Here is a 6,119-nt window from a genome sequence, read left to right as displayed (position 1 = left end):
GAGAATACTTTCATTAGAGCATGTAACAAAGATCAAAAACATTAAAATTTGCAAAGCTGAATCAGAAACTCATGTGCACAAGAGTTTTATTAACTAATCATTAACCAAACTAGTCAAACAAACATACATACACTTGATCAGACATACAAAGATGATGAATGAAGCCAGTAGAGAAACCAGAGAATGCAGTTATGGAAAATGAGTCAGAACCACCTGAGTTAAAGGGGGATGGGGGAGAGTTGTGAGGATAGCTGAGAGAGTTTAGACAGCATTTGGTAGGAGATCGAGACTCATGGCCTTGGACAGTTAAGCCTCACCTACCGTCAAATGGAAAGGTAAAGTTATGTGGCCAGGAGACTCTCGCTTACATCCGACGGGAGCACACACATCGAACGGGTAAGTCTCGCCAACCATAGAAATGGAAAAGGTAAGTTTGTCTAGCCGAGAGACTCTCGCCGTTGTCCTACAGGAGCTAGTACTCATGGCATCAAATGGGTAAGCCTCTCTGGATGTAAGACAGAAAGGTAAAGTTGTGTGGCCAGGAGGCTTTCACCAGCATCCAACAGAGGAACTTTGTGCTCACTGTATCGGCTGGGTAAACTTTGCAGGCCGTAAAATGGAAGAGGTAAGTTAGTGTGATCGTGAGGCTCTCGCCGACGTCAAATGGGGGCTTGGTACTCATGGCATCGGATGGGTAAGCCTCGACGACTGTAGAATGGATAAGGAGGCTCTCGCCGGCCTCCCATGGGAGCTGGATACTCACATATTGGATAGGTCAGCTTGGCCGCTGTAAAAAGGAAAGGTAAAGGTTGTCTGGCCAGGAGGTCTCGCCGGCGTCTGGATCCCTTTGATCAGGAGGGAGGTTTGTGTGTTACTTATTTCAGGTGAGGGAATGCCGAACATCAGTTTGTGGAAAACTCCGATCAGATAGCCTTTGATGGAACCGACTTGGAGACCCTTAACGCCATAGAGAAAATAAATAAAGGAGGTAATTGAAAGTAGGGAAATATCCAGGAATGGAGTGTTGTATGTAAGGTGGAATGCCTTGAAGCATCTCCATGCAGTCATGTATGACTGGAGGGTTCTGGCTGAAACTGCCTGGAGAATGGTGTCAAGCGATGCATCGAGAAATGGTTTTAGAGGGTGGGTTATGGGAATATTAATTCTGAATAGAGGGGAACTGGAGTGGGGAATTGGTCCGCCTCTGGAGCCAGTGTACTGAATTTCTGAAACAGAAAGTAAGACATGGAGTCAGCTATTTGGTTTTCTAAACCTGGAACGTGCTTTATTATAAATTGGTCGCATGCTGCGATCCATATTAAACATCTGTGGAGAGGAATGAGGGCAGGAGAGTGAGAACGGCCTTTATTAATGCATTGAACGACTGCTTTGTTGTCGCAGTGTCCCAAGATACTTTTAGATGCCCATTTGTTCCCCACTGAAAGGCTGCAACTACGAGGGGGTAGAGCTTAAAAAGAGCTCTACCCCAAAAGAGCTAAAAAGAGTTTTAAAAAAAACGGCAGCCATCTGCTTCCCGCGGTTCAGGACCTGTCCGCACTGAGGCGTGCATGAGAATGAGGTCGTGATAATACAGGTGGATCTGTCTGAATGGTTTAAAGAGGGACTTTCCCTTTCACGCTCGTAAATAATAAAAAAAGGCCGGCGAACGAGAGAGAGCCTCAGGAGGATGATGTTATATCTTTAACTTTAATCTTTATCTTTAACACTTTCTGATACTGAGGTTAGTGCTCTGCTGGGTTTTTACCCAGGAAAAGCAGGAGATATTTGAGGATGGTGAAAAAGCTGAGGCTGAGCCTTCTCAATTCTGCTGCCCTGCGTATGTAGAGCTGTTGGAGGTTATAGAGCGAAAGTTACAAAACATTTGACCATAACCTTCCAGCTCAGGTGAGCCTTCTGAAATGAAAGATGCCATTTTCTTCTCGGATCCATCGGTTTCGGCATGAAAGTAATCTGCCGACATCGAGGTGATGCGCCAAAGCGGCTATGAGAGAATGCCCCCTTAAAAAGAGCAAAGAATTTTTTACAAATAATTTATACATAATCTTTATCTGTGAAAAAATTTTCTTTCTGCAGGGGAAACATCCTCTCCTAATCTCCCTCCTTGCCATTTAAGTCCCTTCAGAAAATCATCTGGCTTAAATGACAAGGCATACGCAGTAGCAGGTCAGGCTGTGGCTTTATTACACACAATGCTGGTGCTTCAAGCATATCAGACTGATCTGCTAAGAGACCTGGATAGAGGCAGGGGCCTTTTTCTGATCAGGTAGCTGAGCTGCGCCGCACCACGGATCTCTCTCTGTGCTACCAAGCAGGCTGCCTCCGCCATGGGCAGGACTATGTTGGCCATGGTGGCAGTGGAGAGACATCAGTGGATGAACCTGGCAGACATCGGGAGGAAAGAAAATCCTTTCTTCTCGATGATCAGATTTCGTCTTCTGTGCTTTTCGGTATTTCCGTTGAGACAGCGATTTGAGAAGTTCAGGGAGACGAAGGTGCACTCTGCTGCTTTCAGATCCTTTTTTCCACAAAGGTCCAGGTCTGAGCCCAAACAACATAGGGGTCCTGGCCTGACTTGATCTGAGGTTCAAAGACGGGCACAGAAGGCTAGTGTCACAACTCACACTCCTCCCCCACCTGCGGGCAGGGGTTAGAGGAATCGTGGGTCACGAGGAGGTAAGCAGAACCTAAGGGGTATGATCTAGACGAGGCAACGTTCACCTCGGTATCGGAGTGATACCGAGGTATCTACTCGTTCCCTTTGGGGATTTTTAACCCTCTGGAGTCTAAGAGGTTATCAGGAGAAAATAGCCTCATAACGCGTATATGCGTTAATCAACTTCAGAGGGTTAACTTCTGCTCTTATCCTCCCCTTCCTAATTCCCCTGTAACCACCAGTTCTCCACCTGATCGAGGTTAGGTGGAAACCTCTCGCATAACAGTCTCCTATGCTGGACCTATAATGTTTTTATAGTTCTTTGTTCATAGCAACCACCTGACTGATGGTCCAGACTAAAAGGAGGCACCCCTTGAGCGGGGCTCCAGCGCAGGAGGCTGGGTGAGTAAATGTAACCCTCTCTGTATATACTTATGTGTATTTAATTGCTGGTGGTTACGTGTCTACTTATAAACTCTGAGTTTCCTTTGCAGTGCTCAGTTATAGGGTTTACTAAACACTCGCCAGCACCAGCCATCCGGCTTCATGTTCTGGTATTAGGCGGCTGAGATCACAGGTTTCTGAGGGAGCCTCCTTGATCATCAGGCTTGGCACTGCACTGCAGGGAATTTCACCCCGAGGGGTCTCCTGGCCGCTTAGGGGTTCTGTCGCATCTAGCGGGAAGTGGAGGTGGCAGTTACAGAAGTCTTCTTGTATATGCTGCCTCAGGTGATGCTCCCCTCACCAGAGGTTTGTAAAATTGAACTTGCCTCACCTGTGAGATTCAGCACCTCTGCAATGCTTAGGAACCTTTAAGTACACACGCTAAGCTCTGTGTACTTTCTCAAAACCACATGGTGGTCAGTGTGCACGTGAACACTTTGCGCACTTTCTAAAAATTCAAAAGTGGTAAGTTTGCACTCAAGACTCTGCAAACTTTCTGAAATCTTGTACGATAAGGTTTATGTGCTCCGCTTCGTTCCCTTTCTTGAGATGATTAGACCTTGGTTCCTTGGGTCCATTCAGCCAGTGTGTATTTGTTTATACAACTCAAGCATTGCTTCCCTCAACATGAGGGGCTATTTGGGTGATTCTCGTAGTAATTTAGCAGCGCTCCCCTTTTTCCAAAAAAAGGGTCACCTATGAGCACGCTACTCTGAGCTCAGAATTCTCCTCTCATATGAGACTGAATTCTCTGTTTTTTCACCAGAGCGCTCCAGTATTGTTTCCAGAGATCGAGTTGATGACTCTCAAACATACTGTTTTGAGATGCACCATTCCATCTATGAGCTGCTCCATCAGAGTGCCACGAGAGCCCCTCCTTAGAACAGTATTTGAAAATCCATGCTATGGTAAGTGTGCACGTGAAGTCTTTGAACACTTTCTGAAATCCACACCGTTGTAAGTTCTAACGTTAGTATTCTGCGTTCTTTCTAAAATCCTATATGGAGAGGGCTTTGCGAGGTTGCTTAGTGCCTTTTCTTGAGTTGTTAAAAGCCCCGTTCATCTTGGGCACCACTCCAACTAAACAGGGTGTTGCTACTAGAGAACTGGTGAGACATTTCTTTCAGCAAGCTTATGCGTAAGCTAGCGGTAGCCCCTGTGTGACAGGCAAGACTTGGTAGAAATGCTAGGTTCTTAGCCATATCCCTTTAAAGGAATCTTTCCTGATTCCAAGCCTTCAGCTCTACCCTGGGCAGAGGCCCTAACAATTAAGTTGGGTATGTAGCTTAGACCTTTTGGTCGTAAGGGGAACTTTCACAGACAGCCGTCTAAACATCCCAGGGGCAACTCCCATGGAAATGGTAGAGTTGGTACTTAGTGTTCACAATGATTCTGGCCTGCAGTCCCCTCAGCATGGCGGCGTGGGTATACTGTTCCCCAAAGCAGCCCCTAGAGGACGCAGTTTGAAGTTCCCTCGAAAGGGAACTGTCTCAGGTTACGTATGTAACCATAGTTCCCTGAGTAGGGAATGAGACACTGCTTCCTCTATTTCCCAGCCATGCTTCGGACGCAAGCTTTAAACGAAGAAGATAATGACGTGCTTTCCCGGTGCTGATTTATAGTCGCGCCGGTAGTGACGTCAGAGGGTGTTGCTTACCAACAAGTTGGTGTTTTTTCAATGTATGCTTCAGACACGGGTCACAAAGAGGTGTTCTCCAAAGCGTTTTATAAAAGCTCCCGAACAAAAACCATTTTTATATTTTTATGACATATGCTACGCGGAGCTAAACTCTCGAGACGAGACTTATGATGGATAAAATATGTTAGGCCTACTAAATAAATACATATTTGTGATAGAGAATAAGAAGCTGATGTCTGATTTATCCTGGTTGGATTTACCATGTTTACTATGGTAACGTTAATGTTTAGCTTGCACTGTCTTTTACATCGCTTAGAAGTATTTCTGCCTTGTTTAGTGATTATAATCCACATCAGATTAAGTTATTTCAAACACTCGCTGCTGACTAAGAGTGAGTTGTGAACTCAACTTATTTTAAAAAGTCTTTAATGCTGGTGTTATAGCTGTTATCTTTCTGAAATGATCCGCAGCGCAGACGCTTTCCAGATCGGAGAAACCCACCTTTGTTCATAACCACTCCTCTAGCCATACCAGGCCCACTTTGGCCCAAGGTTTACGTCGGGCAAAAAAACCCTGGCCGTTGGCCCCGAGGAAGCCCCGACGAGACACGATCAAGCCCCGCAAGTGACAGTTGAAATGCGATTGGCTCTGGCAATCACTAGCACGTCCGGTTTAAGGTCGACAGTGGAAACACGGCTATTGATCTCCTATTGAGCTCACACCTCCAGGAGGTCACAGAGCCAATGGTGACGTTCACTTTTAAAGGGAAGGTTTATGAATCTTTGCCCTAGAGCATGGTATTTTGCATATGTAATTTGATTGGGTTTTGATGCAAAAACTCAAGATCTAAAGATTCTTAGTAAACTAATATGTTACATAGGTATAAACATATAATATACACTCTCAATTAGATCATCAGAAGATTAATTCATAGAGACAAAATATGGTATATGTAAGGTTACATGAATAAGTGGTTCTATCATAAGCACGCATAAAACAGTATACAATACAAAAGACAATGCTATCCATAATAATAAACACATTGATTATTGGAACAGAACTGTGGTAAAAGAGCATACTGTAACCGTGCCTTTCTGCTCCCAGGAAGCTCTCCAGTCTCTGAGACTCCTAATTAAGGATTTGATGTTAAATCCTCATGGAGAAAATGAATGGGAAAACACTTGAGAAAGTGGGCAGTTTTGTGCTCTATTACATCATGGACTGAGACTGTCTGAGTGAATTCAGCCTCTGTTGGCTTCTGTCACGTGATGCAGGATTATGCTATAGAAGCAAAAATAACCTTTGGCACATGCTGACCAGACACAAAAAAGTATCTGTTCTTATGCTGTAAACGCTTTAATC

This window comes from Carassius auratus, chromosome 5 (assembly GCF_003368295.1).
Source record: "Carassius auratus strain Wakin chromosome 5, ASM336829v1, whole genome shotgun sequence".
Lineage (NCBI taxonomy): Eukaryota > Metazoa > Chordata > Actinopteri > Cypriniformes > Cyprinidae > Carassius > Carassius auratus.
The sequence above is the reverse complement of the archived record's forward strand: the minus strand, read 5'-3'. Positions refer to the sequence as shown.